This window comes from Pinus tabuliformis, chromosome J (genome assembly GCF_031772625.1).
Source record: "Pinus tabuliformis cultivar Carrire ecotype Pingquan chromosome J, CPIR1, whole genome shotgun sequence".
Taxonomy (NCBI): Eukaryota; Viridiplantae; Streptophyta; class Pinopsida; order Pinales; family Pinaceae; genus Pinus; species Pinus tabuliformis.
This window is the reverse complement of record NC_142295.1, coordinates 929794235-929813252: the sequence shown is the minus strand read 5'-3', so window position 1 is coordinate 929813252 and position 19018 is coordinate 929794235. Positions and strand designations below refer to the sequence as shown.

The 19018-nt window shown below is 35.5% G+C and overlaps 1 long non-coding RNA gene and 2 pseudogenes across 1 annotated transcript; 1 reads left to right on the top strand and 2 right to left on the bottom strand.

The window, feature by feature from the left end:
- Positions 1-1661: 1661 nt before the first annotated feature.
- On the bottom strand, positions 1662-1933 carry LOC149229816 (uncharacterized). The gene is made up of 2 exons (XR_016247324.1): positions 1833-1933; positions 1662-1694 (listed from the first exon to the last, which is right to left on the bottom strand). It is a non-coding gene; the product is annotated as an uncharacterized LOC149229816 (long non-coding RNA).
- A 2857-nt stretch (positions 1934-4790) lies between these two features.
- Positions 4791-7610, bottom strand: LOC149229815 (expansin-like A3; annotated as a pseudogene).
- Positions 7611-13899: 6289 nt separating this feature from the next.
- Positions 13900-15672, top strand: LOC149229814 (pentatricopeptide repeat-containing protein At2g13600 pseudogene; annotated as a pseudogene).
- The last annotated feature ends 3346 nt before the right edge of the window (positions 15673-19018 follow it).

Below are 19018 nucleotides of genomic sequence, written 5' to 3'. Positions count from 1 at the left end.
CAAGTAAGAAAGGAGAAACTTCTATTATCAAAAGTATACCAAGTATAATATCAAGAGAGGAGATTATTTCGTAAAGATATTTTTATATTTTTATTTGAGATATTCAGAGTTATTTCGAAAGGATTATACATGAGGTTTAAATTTTCAGTAATAATGTTATTGGGAGAAATTAAGAAATGCATTTTGTTTCTTTTCAAAATTTGTAGTTACGAGGTAGCCACCGATTTGCTTGTCGAAAACTATAGTCACGCGGCACTAATGTTCACAACATTAACAATTCTTATGTAAAGTTATAAAATACAGTACGTTCTAAAAACCTAGGGAAAGTGGCTTCATGCATGTAATCCCCTTATGAATGATGGATTATCACAGAGGTATGATCAAAAACACACCTAATAAGACATGCCCCTCATTTTGATCTATAATCAAGCGGCACATAAAACTAAGATTATGGTGGACTGTCGTCTGAACCCAACCGCCATAGCGAAGGTAGCAAACCCAGGACTAACCAACTCATTCGTTCTCGCTATTCCTCTCCGGGGTATGAAAGTGAAGATTTTATTTATGAATTTGTCAGAACTAGAATGAACGAGAAACGTCAACTTTGGTTACTATTTCCAGAAATAGTTGTTGGCATCATAATTAAAATATGTGCAGAGGTAACCTGAACGAGATTAGAGAAATCCTAGGGTTATATAGGGGAATAGTAAAGAAAAGAAAAATATGGAAACCTAAACATGCAAACTAATTTGTATACATAATTTAATGCTATCTGAGGCACAAGCATTTTTCAGTGATAAAATTTTGATGCAATTAAAGTAAGCTAGAAGTTGGTTAGTTCTTGTACTTGGATCCAAAGGTCCGTTCTGAGAACAATCCTACTTCCAAATACAGATAACTAAATACTCAAAGAAGTATGGACAAAGCCTAATGGTGTTAGGATCCGGCTACCTTGTTGGCACTGGTAATACCTATTGTAATGAAATTAAAGATATAATGAATATATCAACACTAGTAATCAAAACATATCATGAAAGAAGTAATTCAATGAACCAACTATTCTAGCCACGAAAATAATTCTCAGAGAACAAATTATTACTAGATCAATGTCCCAAGTAATGCGACAAGTAACTAAGAGCACTGACTAAAAGGCCCAAAACCCACCATTCATATTGAGTCTACTAAATCAAGAATCAACTATGTTAGACAATAATCAGTGCAACACGAATCAACAAGAATCAAATATTTTAATAGTCAAGAGAATTAAACCATTCATATGAGGAGTATCACAAGAAGTATTATAATTTTAAACAGTTATATCGAAATTCACTTTTCAGGATTTAACCCGTAAGGCTGAGAAGAATCCTTTTACAATCTGGAGTGATGAAAAACTTCGTAAGACATCATAAACACATATACCGAGACTGTGCTCTGATTTTCAACAAAAAGGAACAAAAACTCTATAGGGTGGAATATAAGTTCCCTAGTAAGAAACCCGAGCTAACATGGAGTCTGAATATTCAAATACAGGAAGAAAACTTGAAGCTAGGAGTAAAAACAACTAAGATTGAGATTATGGGGCTCACGACCCTCTAACTAAACAACCCCGAAATTTCCAGATAAGAGAGTTAAGAATATGGAAGACAGAAGGAACCTCTAGCGACAGTGAGGTCATGGAAATCGAAACCTCTCACCTGCAGGGCAACCAGAATACATTAATCCACTAATGTTGCCCGTCGTTAGACTTGGGACAAAGAAAAAAAAGAAAAGGTGAGAAAGAAGAGAATGTTAATTCAAGGGAATTGGATCCCTTAAATCTAAGGAGAATTTACCTGGTAAGGAGCAACAGGGCTCGACACCGCTCAATCGAATCTCCTGCTACAAGAATAAAGTAAGTCAAACTGTGTAGGATGTTTTGTAAAGTTTGGAGAGGAGTGAAGAAGAAGAACACAATAAGGAACAAGCATATAAGGTAGGCTGCCAGAGTCAATTTAGGTTGAAAGCTCAGCCACAGCTAAGTGACAGGTGGCAGATGGTGGCAGACAGTGGTAGCCAGCTGCGTGAGAGGTGGCAGCTATATAATAAACTTTGCATGCACCTAAGTTTCATGTTTGTCACCATAATTTTCCATACTTTGGATAAAATACAAATTGGAAATGGTATATAAAATGACAGAACTTTGGTTAAAATAGTATTGCCACAATTTTCTTGCATCGGGCCACGTGAAGCCTGCAATAAGAGGTACAATGCGCTTTCAGAGTTAAAACTTTGGATAAAATTTAAGTGAATAAAATTGCTACGATTAAACTTTGGTTAAAACACAAGAAAACATAAAAAAAAAAAACGGTCAACGGATGGATTAATAGGCGGTCAAACGTTCGATTGAACGCTATAGTCCGGGCAGGGACTAATAAGGATTAAAAAAATAATTTAAAAGAAAAAAATGGTAAATTATAATATGATTTTAATACAAGTTTAAATTTTTTTTAATTTTTTAATTTTTTATTTACTAAAGGACGAAAATGAATCTTTTTTCACTCTAAAAAAGAGACGAAAATGATCAAATCTCTTTTTATTCTAAACCAAAAAACTAAAATTAATCTCTTTTTACTCTAAAAAATTTAGACCTCACCGAATTTAATCCATCTTAATATATATAAAATTAACAAAACCCTAAATTATAAAAAACTAAAAAAATATAATAAATTCACTATTCTACCTTAATTTTATTTTAATTATTATTATTATTTTTAATATAGTTTCACCTATCAAAATATTTACAGAACACTGCAACTTCTCTTTCCTGAAATGCCTCTTTGTATAATTTATCTATCACCAAAGGTTTGATTTTGTAATTAATTACGCCGTAAGGCGTTTCCCTTTGAAATGAATTGCCCCAGCCGCCGCCGTGTCTTATTGTTCACCATAGATTTGTGGTGTTAGACGATTCAACGAATTTTGATCGTTGATCTCAAACTGAAATAAAACTGAAATAATAAATTATCGTGTAAAGTTGTCTGAGGTCCATTCTCTATGTTACACGATAGAAAAACGGCCGAGTACCTCAATCAGCGGGAAAAACTGCAAGACCGCCAGGTGCAAGAAACGTTATAATCCCCAACCTCCTTTGTAATGCCCAAACCTCTTCTTTCATGAATCTGTGTGGGTACAACAGGCGTTATTGATTTTGTTGGGCCGGCGGACCAGCGGACCCTTCTTCCAGATTCTTTAGAACAAACCATTAATTCTTGTTGAACGTTTCTTGCTGTGGCGAGTGAATGCAGGGGCCTGTGGATGAATAGGGTGCCTTGTTAGCGTTAGCGTAAATTGAAGGGATTGTATTCTTTTGCTCTATCCTGTGGGCCTGTGAATGAATAGGGTGTCTTGTTAGCGTAAATTGAATGGATCGGTGTGTCAATATCACGAATTTGTATATCCGGGCTCATGCAGCAAGTCACTGAAGGACTTCCCATGACCTCAAAACTGCAGGACCGGGTTTGGCGAGTGGATTCTAGTCTTATAGTTAGCTTCTGACATGAATTCTTTTTGTTAGCTTTCTTTCGATAATCCGGATGTCTCAGAATTTCAAATATAGCGACCATCATAAGGTGGATCAGCCATGTGTGTTGATGGCATATCCAACAGTTTAATTCTAGATTCCTTGTTTTCTTTTAACGAGGGAATCAACCTATATAGATCATGAACTCCCATTTTCCGGCGTGTTAAAAGTGCCATTTAAGCTCGTCAGTGGACCTCCTACTGTCGCTGCTGGAATTCATGTTTATAGCAAAATCTTTGTACATCTACAAGATCACTTTTGGTTAAGATTTCAAGATCATCATAGACCGAAAATTCCAAGATAATTATAAATTGGCTATTCGAGAAATCTGAATGGTAAGTTGTGAATCTGTCTTATTAGAAGTCCAAAGTATCCTTTATCCTTATCCTTTTTCCATGTCTACATAGAATTTAACCTTCCAACAGACTCCCTGTAAAAAAAAATGGGCTTCAATTCATCCAAGGACTATTTATTTGGAAAAATGGCTTAATGGGAAAATATTCCTTGCATGTCCATACCAGCTATTTTTAAGTTGTTATAGCTTCTGTTCTTGGAGTCTATTAGTTTTTTATTTTTGTCCAGAAGTATTAAGGTAGTTCTATAGGTTGTTTAATATCTAGAGGGTACTTCTATAGATTGTTTGTGGATATATAGGTTGTTTAATATACAGAGAGTACAGACTTATTTTTATGTTGTTTTTTTATTTAGATAAGTTAATGATAAAACTTTGTTTCTTTTGGGATTTCTGGTTGAAAACTAGATATATAACTGTACAAATCTATCTTTTTGGTTTACTGTCGGTCCTTCATAGTTGATCTTCAAATTTTGTTGTGCTCCGCTCCATGCTGAGCCTGCTCTTTATGTGTATCTTTGATTCAATAATAAACTGTTGCCCAAAAAAAAAGAGAGTTTGTTATTTCTTCGTTGTTATGAACAACACCCAAATAACACGGGTTCCACAGTTTTGAAGTTGGTGACTGATAACATGGATACAGTACAAGAAGATAAAACGCATAATAAACACACACACACACACACACACATATATATATATATATATTTGAAAGATCTTTTATTTACTACTGCGAAGGTTTTTGAAGTAGGTGATACAATCGCCTAGCTACAATAATAAAACCGATATTTGTTTCTTCTCGAAACAAATTAATGGCAAACACACGAATCACAGGAATCTCATATTCTGATGCTAATTGCAAAGAGAAGCACAACGAAGCTATAAATTATCGTTCCAGTCGCCAGTTGCGCACGAACTGCAGTCAAATTCTTGCGCCCTCTCTGAGATCTGAAGTCCTGAGTCGTAAACAGACCCAACTTTCCAGTCTGCAGGTAGCAAATTTTATCCAAGGCGCCCTACCCAACTTCCGTCGAAGCCTCCCGTAGCCAGTAACCGGAACAAGAAGGTACTGGGTTCGGCATGGCCTGTTAATGAATAAGGGTTTGCAATACCCCACACTGCATTGTAATTGCGCAGACTCATTTCACGCCAACTCAGTTTCCTACCTGCATTGCATGCAAAATCCCTCAATTCAGATCGCATGATTGAATACAGTCATTTAAGCAAAATTTGTAAGTTGTTTGTGATTTGCTCTATAGGATATTAATACTATTTTTACGGGTTGAATTCTTTTGACATTTTTGGGTTAGGATTAGTTCTATGGTTAATCTAACCGCAAGTGATCCCTTTAAAACAATTTATCTGATACAATATTATTTATGAACCATATTAGAAAAATAAAATTTAATACTTATATGAGCCATGGTCCATGGCTACTCCACCTCGGTAACTTGAACCAATGAAATGTCTGTTTGGCCTCCTTGATACAGAAACTGGACAGCAAGATAGTCGGGATAGTGACTGCTATCGTCTACTTTGATGGACATATTTTTACCTGGATAATCGCATGGGATGCTGTAATCATATTCAAGTCATAAACAATTAAACACATATCCATCATGTCACTGTCCGGAATTGAACAAAGATTCAAACTATAGAGAAACAAATAAAGATTCAAGCTCTAGACAAACTTATGGTTGTTTCAATTATAATGTTCCTCGTACTAGCTTCACTAGGAATTTTTTTTTGGACTCTTGAATTGGTGCTCACCGCTTATACTCCACGCCCAGGCCAGCCCCCATGTTGAGAAGTTGGTCGATTTTACTGGGGTGTGCCAAGCTTGCGAAGGTGTGAAAGTATAGAAGAAAATCTGTCCTATTGTCGTCTGTAAAGTCCGTAACCACAACTTTTACCCCTGATTTGGTGCAAACGCCGAATCTGTGCATCTTATCTGATTTTATTCACATAATAATTCAGACAAAAAATTAAAATACAATTAGAGAAAAATTATACTACAATCAAACAAAGAGCTACGCCACAGAGGAGAGAACAAAAAGATTATACTACAATTAAAAAAGAAGATTTTACTGTAATCAACTAAGAATTACACTAGAAATGTCCCGAGGACGATGTTAGAGGAATTCAATATATTGCAATGGATTAAATTTAATTACGTGGTAAGGCGTTTCCCTTTGAAATGAATTGCCTTAGCCGCCACCGTGTCCTATTGTTCATCGTAGATTTGTGGTGTTAGACGATTGAACGAATTTTGATCGTTGATTTAAAACTGAAATAATAAGTTATCGTGTAAGGTTGTCTGCGGTCCATTCTCTATGTTACATGATAGAAATATATTCTACTGTCGGATTGATATCTCTTAAAGAATTTGCAAAACCGCCGAGTACCTCAATCAGCCCGGAAAACTGCAAGACCGCCAGGTGCCTCCATCAAGCGCCAAATCCAGGGAGTTACTAACTCCCCAGTGGCTGTAACGGTAAGGAATGGCACTCAACAACAGTTGAAGTTGTATTAATAGAAATGACACTCAACAACAGTTGAAGTTGTATTAATAGAAAGTTGAAACGCTATAATCCCCAACCTTTGTAATGCCCAAACCTCTTCTTTCATGAATCTGTGTGGGTACAGCAGACGTTATTGATTTTGTTGGGTCGGCGGACCAGCGTACCCTTCTTCGAGATTCTTTAGAACAAACCATTAATTCTTGTTGAACATTTCTTGCTGTGGCGAGTGAATGCAGGGGCCTGTGAATGAATAGGGTGCCTTGTTAGCGTAAATTGAAGGGATTGTGCTCTTTTGCTCTATCCTGTGGGCCTGTGAATGAATAGGGTGTCTTGTTAGCATAAATTGAATGGATCGTGCTCTGCTGCTCTATCATGTGTCAATACCACGAATTTGTATATCCGGGCTCATGCAGCAAGTCACTGATAGACTTCCCATGACCTCAAAACTGCAGGACCGGGTTTGGCGAGTGGATTCTAGTCTTATAGGTAGCTTCTGACATGTATTCTTTTTGTTAGCTTTCTTTCGATAATCTGGATGTCTCAGAATTTCAAATATAGCAACCATCATAAGGTGGATCAGCCATGTGTGTTGATGGCATATCCAATAGTTTAATTCTAGATTCCTTATTTTTTTTTAACGAGGGAATCAACCTATATAGATCATGAACTCCCATTGTCTGGCGTGTTAAAAGTGCCATTTAAGCTCGTTAGTGGACCTCCTATTGTCGCTGCTGGAAGTCCAAGTTATCATTTTTCTAATTTTCTATATTTGTGCTGCTAAGATTTTCTGGAATGTAAATTGTTTTGAACGATATGTTATTATCCTTTTTCTGCATTTTCGATTGTCGTGAACGAGATTGCTGTTAAATCCTTGAAGCACTTATTGTCCATATAGAACTTCTAAAATAGCAGAACACTAACAAGAACTTGAACAATACAAAGACTAGTAGTCTTAAGAAAAAGGGGAAGGATTATCGATTAATACTCCGTCATTGACTTCAGAGATCTCGATCATACCAACCTTCAGGTGCACTCCACCTTTGGATAAGGAATCTGCCTCGGAGTTGGGCTCATGGAAAATATGAGTAAAGGAGATGGAATGTAATATGGTCTTCATTTCTAGAATGTGATCCATAACAGATTGAATTCTTCGCAAAGCAGATTTTCCATTAAGCATGTTCACAGTAATATTTGAGTTTTCATAAACGTGGAGTCTTCCAACTTCGCTTTCAATTGCTATGAGAAGGAGGTTGATAGTTCTTCCTAAATAATCAGGACCCGACAAGAGTAATAGAATGCAATGATTTTAAGAAGATGCATTCCCCTATGTCGCATCTTCCAGAGTTACCTTCAAAGGCAACCATACCTCTTTTGTGTACACATGTTCTTGACACAATTGCTTTGTTCTAAGTCTTATGGGCAGTCATGAACGAACTTACTAGATGAGCTCAATCGTATATTATATGGAACCAAAACGTTTCTAGCCGTAGCATACAAGGAAATACATTTCACCAAACATAAATGCATTTTCTCATGTGTGAGTGCCTTCTGATATTGCATTGGTTGTTTGTACCTAATTATTTCCCCCATCTTTTCCCAACCACATACAAGTCAAGACAATCTTCAAGGTAATTAGCCATGCGAAAAGACTACAAAATCCTCACTTTCATTAACATGGACCATTCCATGGAGTGACTTTATGATCGTGACCTTGTCATTTGCTTTAAACTAAGTAGCACAGTGGGTGAATACACTTTACTTTTGACCTTGTTTGGAAAAATCATGTCATTTGCTTTAAACTAAGTAGCACAGTGGGTGAATACACTTTACTTTTGACCTTGTTTGGAAAAATCATGTCACGACTCAAAGTTAACATTTATCTAGGAATATGTGTGCAATTAGGAGAGAGATCTAGAAAATTGTGTTCAATAGTCTCCAAACCAAACTTTAGATAATTGTGTTCAATAGTCTCCAAACCAAACTTTTAGGAAATTTAATCCTTATGTGATATCATATGAATATTTGAGTATAAAGATTTATTTCAAGTGGAAAAGATTTAATTTTACATTAATTTTATATTTAATTTTTTAAATTATTAACAAATATATTTTTTATTATTTTTATGGAATATTAAAAAAACATATTATATTCTATAAACATTAAATTTATTAATGTATTTTTAAAAATATAATTTTTATTATTTTCATGGAATATAAAAAAAACATATTATATTGAAGATTAAAATGGGATTAATCTACAAAACCACAATTGCATGGACATAAATGGCATGAAAAAATGAGATAGGCTACGACGTTAAAAATTTGGAAGTGAGTGGTGTCGACCTCCCAAGCTAAGGTGGGAATGAGATACAATTGGACCTCGAAGCTTTGCCAACACAAAATAAAAATCATAATAAGATCTACAAACGAACATTCTCATTCATGAAAAATGAATAGAACCACGCAATTGTAAGGGTTTTGCAGGATCTTCAAGCCGCCAAGATGCCATCTTTAGAATCACAATGATCTCTAGCTACTACCACAAACCCATCTCACTCAAGGTGTGATATGTTACATAAATCTATTACTAAGGAACCATAATTAAAACACAAATTAGAATGACATCATATTCAACAAAAACTACCATTAAACTTTTACATATATCTATTACTAAGAAACCATCATTAAAACACAAATTAGAATGACACCTAAATAAAGCCATAATTTTCTTACAAATAGTTATAAGAAAAGTCATCAAGATGTCTATGTATCTACATGAAATTAGGGATTACAAACTAGCAAGACATACCATATAGGAAACCCTACAGTGTGATTAGGCTCAGACTAATATTCAAAAGTAATTGCAGATGTTCCTCTAGCAAGCAATAGTCAATGGAATCAGTCATTGTCTCTACAAGGAATAAATTTGCAATGATGTGAGATAATGCTTTCTTCTAGCAAGCAATAGTCAATGGAATCAATCATTGTCTCTACAAGGAATAAATTTGCAATGATGTGAGATAGTGCTTCTATGAGAGGTGTGTCTAGAGTAAATTGAGGAGATCAAATTTGGAATGACTCCATTAGCTAAATCGCATTGAAGGTTGCATGGGATTAATCTACAAAACCAAAATTGCATGGACATAAATGGCATGAAAAAATGGGATAGACTATGACGTTAAAAATTTGGAAGTGAGTGGTGTCAACCTCCCAAGCTAAGGTGGGAATGAGATACAATTGGACCTCCAAGCTTTGCCAACACAAAATAAAAATCATAATAAGATCTACAAACGAACATTCTCATTCATGAAAAATGAATAGAACCACCCAACTATAATAAGGTTATGCAGGATCTTCAAAATCAACCCCACATGATGAGCACTAATCTGGTGATTGGATTTCTACACAGTCCTTATTAGCCTACAAGGATATCTACTACAAACAAAAATAAATTGGCTTCTAATCATGTGAATAATCCCACTCCCTATGACCTACCATGGTAGAAATGTTTCATTTGGCTATTAGAAATATCATGAAATGGGTTGAAGTTCCACATGCTCCTTTCTACCTAGAATTTCTTTCAGGCATGGCTTTGGTTGATGTTATAGCCGGTATGATATTGTACTGACATAATAGTAATGCATTGTTAGAATCTCTTTTCCAAGAAAGGATAAGACATGTTACTTTTTATACATATTAACTCACTCTAGAAGGAGATCTTATTAGAAACGTAATATGAATACTAAGTTCAAAATATTTAAGTGAGGCTTCCTTTTGTAACAAAAGGAACCAATATAATAAGGAAAAATGTGACGAGATCCAATTATGCATCTGCAACATTTCTCAATTCATATCTAAAAGGTATCCTCCTTATACATAGGGTTTTAGGTCCACTCCACCTTTGGATAAGGAATCTGCCTCGGAGTTGGGCTCATGGAAAATATGAGTAAAGGAGATGGAATGTAGTCTGGTCTTCATTTCTAGAATGTGATCCACAACAGATTGAATTCTTCGCAAAGCAGATTTTCTATTAAGCATGTTCACAGTAATATTTGAGTTTTCATAAACGTGGAGTCTTCCAACTTCATTTTCAATTGCTATGCGAAGGAGGTTGATAGTTCTTCCTAAACAGTCAGGACCCGACAAGAGTAATAGAATGCAATGATTTTAAGAAGATGCATTCCCCTATGCCGCATCTTCCAGAGTTACCTTCAGAGGTGCCCATACCTCTTTTGTGTACACATGTTCTTGACACAATTGCTTTGTTCTAAGTCTTCTAGGCAGTCATGAACGAACTTACTAGATGAGCTCAATCGTATATTATATGGAACCAAAATGTTTCTAGCCGTAGCATACATGGAAATACATTTCACCAAACATAAATGCATTTTCTCCTGTGTGAGTGCCTTCTGATATTGCATTGGTTGATTTTACCTAATTATTTTCCCCATATTTTCCCAACCACATACAAGTCAAGACAATCTTCAAGGTAATTAGCCATGCGAAAAGACTACAAAATCCTCACTTTCATTAACATGGACCATTCCATGGAGTGACTTTATGATCGTGACCTTCTCATTTTCTTTAAAATAAGTAGCACGGTGGGTGAGTACACTTTACTTTTAATCTTGTTTGGAAAAATCATGTCATGGCTTAAAGTTAACATTTATCCAGGAATATGTGTCCAATTAGGAGAGAGATCTAGATAATTGTGTTCAATAGTCTCCAAACCAAACTTTAGATAATTGTGTGCAATAGTATCCAAACCAAACTTTTAGAAAATTTAATCCTTATGTGATATCATATGAATATTTGAGTATAAATATTTATTTCAAGTGGAAAAGATTTAATTTTACATTAATTTTATAAGAAATAAAACTTGTGTACTACTCAAATTTGCAAATTTAACAAATCTAGGGAACACGATACCCAATAGTTGCAATAAATGAGTCCCAAGAAATGTAGAGTAGTCATCATTGTGAGCATTGAGTTTCATCCCCCCAAAAAAGTGTACACTAGTAGTAACTAGTACAAGCAATCAATCACAAAAAAATAGGAAATGTAACATGGATCACGCATTTCAGTTAGTCCAAACAAAGGTGGGAAAATATCAATATCAGTACTTTTGCAAAAGCTCGGTGTTCCTTGATATTTGTGGCTATTTCTCAATGATTCCTTTCTTTATAACATAAATATCAACAAGGATAAATGTAAACATTGGCTTTTTCTAGATTCATTCACTTAGGTGAAAAGGAAACTACCATGATGTTGTCACCTACCGACCCTACCTTATTTTTATTTCTAGAATCCAATTGTAGACTTAATTAGCATATTTTCCACTCTTGAACAGAGAAAAACTTGCAAATTTTGCCTAAAGGATCCTTCTATTAGTATAGTTTTGTGCAAGCTAAAGTATACATCGGTAATCTTTATTGTATTTTCAGTAATGTTGGTTTGTGGACTTCCTACTGAAATGATATTATGCAATCATACACTGAGTAAATTTGTTGATGATTGATGTAGAAAAATTGTTGTTTATGTGTTTATTGTCATGGATACTTTAAATTAATATGGTATCTTTTGATGAAATGAAACCAAATACTGTGACAATTGTTCTTGAAAGCAGAGGTAGCATTGGGTTTGTTCAAGTCAACGGAAAGAATTTTAGAGTTTTAGTTACCACGAAGGGAGGTTATCTAATTGATTGAAATGGCTTGGCATGTTCCCACTTTCATATCCTCGATTGGAGTCAAGTACCTACATATTTTTAAGAGGCACTCGAAGAGTAACCATGATGGAATCAACCCCACATGATGAGCACTAATTTGGTGATTGGATTTCTACACAGTCCTTATTAGCCTACAAGGATATCTACTACAAATAAAAATAATTGGCTTCTAATCATGTGAATAATCCCACTCCCTATGACCTACCATGACCTACCATGGTAGAAATGTTTCATTTGGCTATTATAAATATCATGAAATGGGTTGAAGTTCCACATGCTCCTTTCTACCCAGAATTTCTTTCAGGCATGGTTTTGGTTGATGTTATAGCTGGTATGATATTGTACTGACATAATAGTAATGCATTGTAAGAATCTCTTTTCCAAGAAAGGATAAGCATGTTGCTTTTTTATACATATTAACTCACTCTAGAAGGAGATCTTATTAGAAAAGTAATATGGATATTACATTCAAAATATTTCAGTGAAGCTTCCTTTTGTAGCAAGAGGAACCAATATAATAAGGAAAAATGTGATGAGATCCAATTATGCATCTGCAACATTTCTCAATTCATATGTAAAAGGTATCCTCCTTATACATAGGGTTTTAAACCATAATTTTAGGCCATGATGTATATCAAAATTTGGTTCATTTTAAGCAAGATTGAATGTGAAGATCATTGGCCCTAAGCATACAACAAGTTAATAAAATTCTCCCTGGACGCAATTTTAATTGTTGTTATCTTTTGAAGTGTGGGCAATGCCCTCGACATTTTCAAATTCTCGTTTATCCTTTCAAATATGCAGCTACAAATATGTAAGATATTTATTTTATCATTTTAAATATGCAACTACAAAGATGTAACATATTTATTTATTTAGCAGGTTTCGAGTTCTTTTCCGTTTTTATTTCAAAATGATTTAATGTATCTAACATCATCTACAATATAATCTGAAAGATAACCCATCGATCATAACAAACCATAGCAACTAGATTCTTTTCATGTCTTAAAAAAACCAATGGATGCAACTTTGCGAGAGAAAAATGGCATTGCCACAGTAATATAAATTGTAGCAGAGATCTTCATATATATATATATATATATATATAGATATACAACAAGTATGTACTATGGAGATTTATTTATCTCAATGATAACTTGAGATTCTTCCAATTATGACAAAAGAGTAAAATATTTAAAATAGAGCATGGACTATAGAAATTTATTTCAATGATAACTTGAGATTATTGAGATTCTTATCCCACACTTTCAGTGTATGTAAATGAAAAATTAGTAGATCAATTTAATCTTAATTTTGACGGATTTGATTACCTATTCTTCCCCATTCTATGCCTTACGAGGTTTCCTTTGCAACATAAGGTACAAATGCTAGTTTATCGGAACAATTTATCGAAACAAATGCTCAATTAGCAAAGGTTTCATTTTAATTTTTATGGGAATTTATATTTTTTAATTTAAGCTGCTGTGCATGCTATGCCATGAAATGAAATAAGTTTATAATTCTTAAACCGTACATGCTTCACTGTTAAAATGAAAATATACTGGATTGGCTTTCACCAAGTACAAGTGGAATTTGAATGACAAAGGCGCTATGGAAAATCATGTTATGTTTCAGAGAATTAAGAGAAACCTGTTAAACCAAAACAATCGCAGGCCAAGAATGATGTTATGTATCAGAAAATTAAGAGAAACCTGTTAAACCAAAACAGTCGCAGGTTAATGTCCTTCCGCGCTTCTCGTGGCACGGACGCGAAAGGGGTTGTGAGAAGTTTATTGCGTGACGGCAGATTGGAGGCGGCGGTTAACATCTTGGTTCGCATTAAAGCAGCAGACTCTCCCACCTACGCTGCTCTGTTGCAGGCCTGCCTTAACAAAGAAGCAGCTATCCCAGAAGCCAAACTGATCCACGCCCACATTATTCAAACCGAATTTAAGTTGGGTATGTTTTTAAACACTAAATTTGTAACAGTGTATGCCATGTCGGGGTGTCTGGCGGATGCGCGCCAAATGTTTGACGAAATGCATGACCGAGATGTAGTATCATGGACTTCCATGATTGCAGCTTATTTAAGACATGGAGATAACGAGGGTGCTTTGCTTTTATTCTATGGAATGATACAGACTGGTATTCACCCCGATCATTTCACCTTTGCCACTATTCTCCCCGCATGTGCCAACATGGTCGATCTGGAGCTTGGAAGGATTCTTCACCAACGTATAATTACAGGTGGATTTGAGCAGGATGTTTTCATAGGGAGCGCAGTGATAGACATGTATGTTAAATGCGGGAATATGGACGATGCACGCCATATGTTTGACAAAATGTCTGAACGAGATGTTGTCCTATGGACAGCGATGATAGCGGGATATTCACAGAATGGGTACGTTGGCGAAGCTTTGAAGCTCTTTCAGAAAATGCCCGAGCGAAATGTGGTCTCATGGAATGCCATGATTGTGGGATATGCACAGAATGGCCTTGTTGACGAAGCGGTGGAACTCTTTCAGCAAATGCCCAAACAAGATGTGGTTTCAGGGAATGCATTGATTGCAGGATATGCACAGAATGGGCAGATTGACAGGGCTCTGCAGCTTTTCCAGAGAATGCCTGAACGAAATGTTGTCTCATGGAATTCATTGATCAGAGGATATGCACAGAGAGGGCTTTTTACCGGGGCCTTGAAACTTTTTCAGCAAATGAAGGCAACAGGTGTGAAGCCAAATTCGGTTGGCTTCACCAGCATTCTACCAGTATGCGCTAACTTGGCAGCCCTTGGACATGGCAAGGAGGTACATGAAGATATAATTAGATGTGGATTCCAATGTGATCTATTTTTGGAGAACGGCCTAATTGACATGTATGCGAAATGTGGCAGCATAGAGGATGCATGCAAAGTTTTTGACACAATACTCATACCAGATGTGGTCTCATATACTTCAATGATTATAGGATATGCCATGCACGGGTTTGGCAGGGAAGTTCTCGAGCTCTTTGAAAGGATGCAACATTCGGGAGTGAAACCAAATTCTGTCACTTTTGTTGGTGTCCTATCAGCATGCTGCCACACAGGTCTAGTGGATGATGCTTGGAAATACTTCGATCTCATGAGAAACTATCACATCACACCTGTAATGGAGCACTATTGCTGCATGGTCGACCTTCTTGGTCGTGCTGGGTATCTGAAAGAGGCACATGATTTCGTAGACAAACTACCAATGGAGCCTCCTCCTGCCATTTGGGGACATCTGCTTGCTGCATGCAGAAGCCATGGTAATATAGAGCTAGGAGAAATTATATCAGAAAAGCTTTTTGAGCTGGATTCGAAAAATGCCGCACATTATGTGCTGCTCTCAAACATCTATGCAGCAGCTGGCAGGTGGGAGGGGGTACAGAAGGTGCGAAAAATGATGAAAGACAGGGAGATAAAAAAGATGCCAGCATGCAGCTGGATTGAAGTAGATAATAAGGTGTGTGCTTTCCTTGTAGGAGACTGATCACATCACAAATTTGGAAAGTTGGAGAAATCTCCTGGGCCACAGATGCAGGGTATTTGAATTTTTAATGACACAAACAGGGCATTTGAACGACACAGACGTTTCGCTTCATGACATATAGAATCTTCAGAAGAACACATTATCCTGCCATCAAAGTGAGATGATGTTCACTCTATTTGCACCTAACTTTTAACGTGTTGACTGGCCATCTATTCCAAACATCAAGATCCTCTATGCATGGTGATTACCACTATGTCAGCAAGTTCACCATCAAGATTACATGATATAGTGGTCTGAGGTGATGTCTTTTGTTTCTGTCATTTGAAGTGTGGATGACATTTCCGCAGAAATTACTGGGGGATGCTAAGTGAAATGCACCAAAAACAAAAGACCGAAAATATCAAATTAATATGTAAGATCAGCCTTTCTTTTTAAACCTGAACTCAGATGCTACATTCTATTTCTGATATAACTGTAGCAATTAGTGACCGATTGAATGGTTTTAAACAAACGACGGGCAAATCATTGTAGGAAATGAGAATATATTTGAAATCATCAAGCTTACTATATAACCTGAGCCATGGGATAACATTTATAATTTAGAAATTTAAAAGTCAATGTGAATGCTTCTACTCTTTAGGTAATGTTATTGTACAATGTATATTGCTTTTCTTTTGTATTTCTCCAACAACCTACTGAATCCTAATAGTACTGTTTATTTCAGTGGACGATGGGCACATGAAGGACAATGCTTAGCCATATGTTACAGACCTTCTTCACTATGCTCAATGGTATGCTGATTCTGGGTATTCTAAATTTCACAAATGATTAGTATATATACCTAAACAGTTAACTCTTTTAGCTTTTCATGGAATGTGACTTGGGTGTTTCGTTTGCAAACCTTATTGAATGAAGGCAATAGAATTCAACAAATCGGACATAGATAATAGAAGATGCAGTTCCCATGCAACCACACAAAGGGCTACAGAGTATATACTTATCGGATAATCTAGAAGCCAAGCTCAAACTGCGTTCTACTTGAATCTTTTGACAGTTGCAGACATGGTCATCAGGCAGTCCGTCTAGATTCCTTGTCGTTCATAATACATATCATTTACATAGTAACTGTGTATATCTAACCAACTTTTTCCTGGATTATAGACAATGGAAACCTAATGAAATTTGAAAGGAGAGGTTTGCTTTTGAGACCCTGAAAATAGTGGTAAAGTGAGCAATTGAAAGGAAGGTCTGGTGTTGAGTCCAAGATGGGTAGTTCACAGGAAACCTCAGACAAGGTTGAGGAAATTGGTACAAATATTACTCACTTACCTGCTGGTTCTACTTCTGGACCAGATGGAATATAACTGCAATATTACAGAGCGATGGATATTGCAATTATACCTTAAATCAAATAATAGTAAAGTACACCATTTTGATGTGTATAGTACTTATCAGTCCAAATAGGCCTTGATTGCATATAGAAACTGAGACCTTTACAATGCACAAGGGCCCAGAACTACAATGCCCAAAGGATTTTAAAACCCTCAATATCTGCAGAGATGTTTGACAGCCACCAAAACTCATCAAGAAATATTTGTTCTATCTTATCTTATCGACTACAACTAACAAGAAACTTTATTCTATCCTATGAACCCAGTGTTATTTATGTATTTCAGCAGCAAAGAAGTGAAAAAAAGGTGCTATCTTCTACATAAACTGTTACACTTTTTTGCCAATAAGTCAATATTAAAGGTTATATTTTCAAGTGACGAGGACAGCCATTGTAAACCTCTTCAGCATGGTGGGACGTTCTGCCCAATTAAGGACGTCACCCCAGTGGATAGTCTAACTATAAGAAACATACATTCCCATCCAAAGACCATAAGTACACAAATCCAAAAGAACAGTTACATAATTTGTTGGAAGGGGCAACCCCGTAGATAAGCATTCCTTTTTCAAAGTGGGTAGTCAGCCTGCAAGATATGTGTTACAATTCAATAACAAATCTATTATTTATGTTACATGACCAATTAATCAAGGCTAAGTAATTACAAAATTTAATTAAAGATTTCTAGGAGATATCTGTACATGGTTAATTTTAGTTAATTATAGTTAAATATAGATAATGATAGCAAATTGTAATTAAATATGTCAAATGATTAATGTTAATCAACCTATTTGAATGGTCACCGATTATTAATATTATTTCGAGAGAAAATTGAATAGTTTTTTATGTGTTATTTTATTACTTCCTATCGACATAATTTCAATATTTTTTTTTTAATTAATGTTGTTTATTTATTATCTAATACATCTTCTTTGTTCTCTTCACTTCTTTGTTCTCTTCACTTTTTAGTATATGTCAAATCAACTTTCTCCACCTTGGAAGAGGAAATCTTTTAAAACCGAAACTCTAATAGGATGACAAAAAAATATAAAATAAAATCACAAAAAATAAATTATGTATATTTGGCAAAGATCTTTTAGTTTTTCATAATATATGACATGTTAAAAGATGCAATCAATAATTAACCAAAATTTAGATGATTGAAAAATGACATTTATGATTATGATAATAAAAATGTTAAGGTAGAGTCTCTATAGTACTAGTGTAGTCCCTAGATTGTTATTGTTGTGCCCCATAGAAGCCTACTATTGTTATTGTTGTGCCTTTACATTATTATTGTTATGTAAGCTCTAATTATATTTTGACTCCTTAGACTCCTATATATACCAAGGAGGTCTTGTCATTTGAATCATCCCATAATTGTTCATTTATGTGATGTAAAATGAGGTTGCCCCTTCGAAGAAGTTTATTTTCAAGTTGTTGATCCATTTTTCCTCTGTTTTTGTGATATGGTTACATAACATATGGTATTAGAGTATTGGATCCTAGTGTTTTGCTATTTCAAATAGGCCATTTTGGCATTTTCGCTATAACTTTTTCTGCTAGGTTTCAAAAGTTGAAATTTTGACCACTTGGAGTCGAAATTTTGTTGAACATCGTATACAAATTTCAGACCTTGGTTTGATACATGTTCAGAGATATGGTCCAAGAAAGTTAGGGTTTTTGCATGCTATATAATTCAGTTTCAAACAGGTGTTGCGAGGAAAATTGTCATAATTTTCTTTTTGAGCATTAGATTTGAATTTCGTAAATAGTGACAGAAATGCACAGATTGTAGTTTTTCGTGTATCATTTCCAGGTCCAAAGATTGATCCAAGTGGATCCCTAATGACTAAAAAGAAGTCATTGGATCGTTGTGAAACCAAGACTAGATCGAAGAGCTCGTCGCAAGCTTTCCAATAACGCGAACGACGTCTCAATTCGACTCCGTATGTGAAA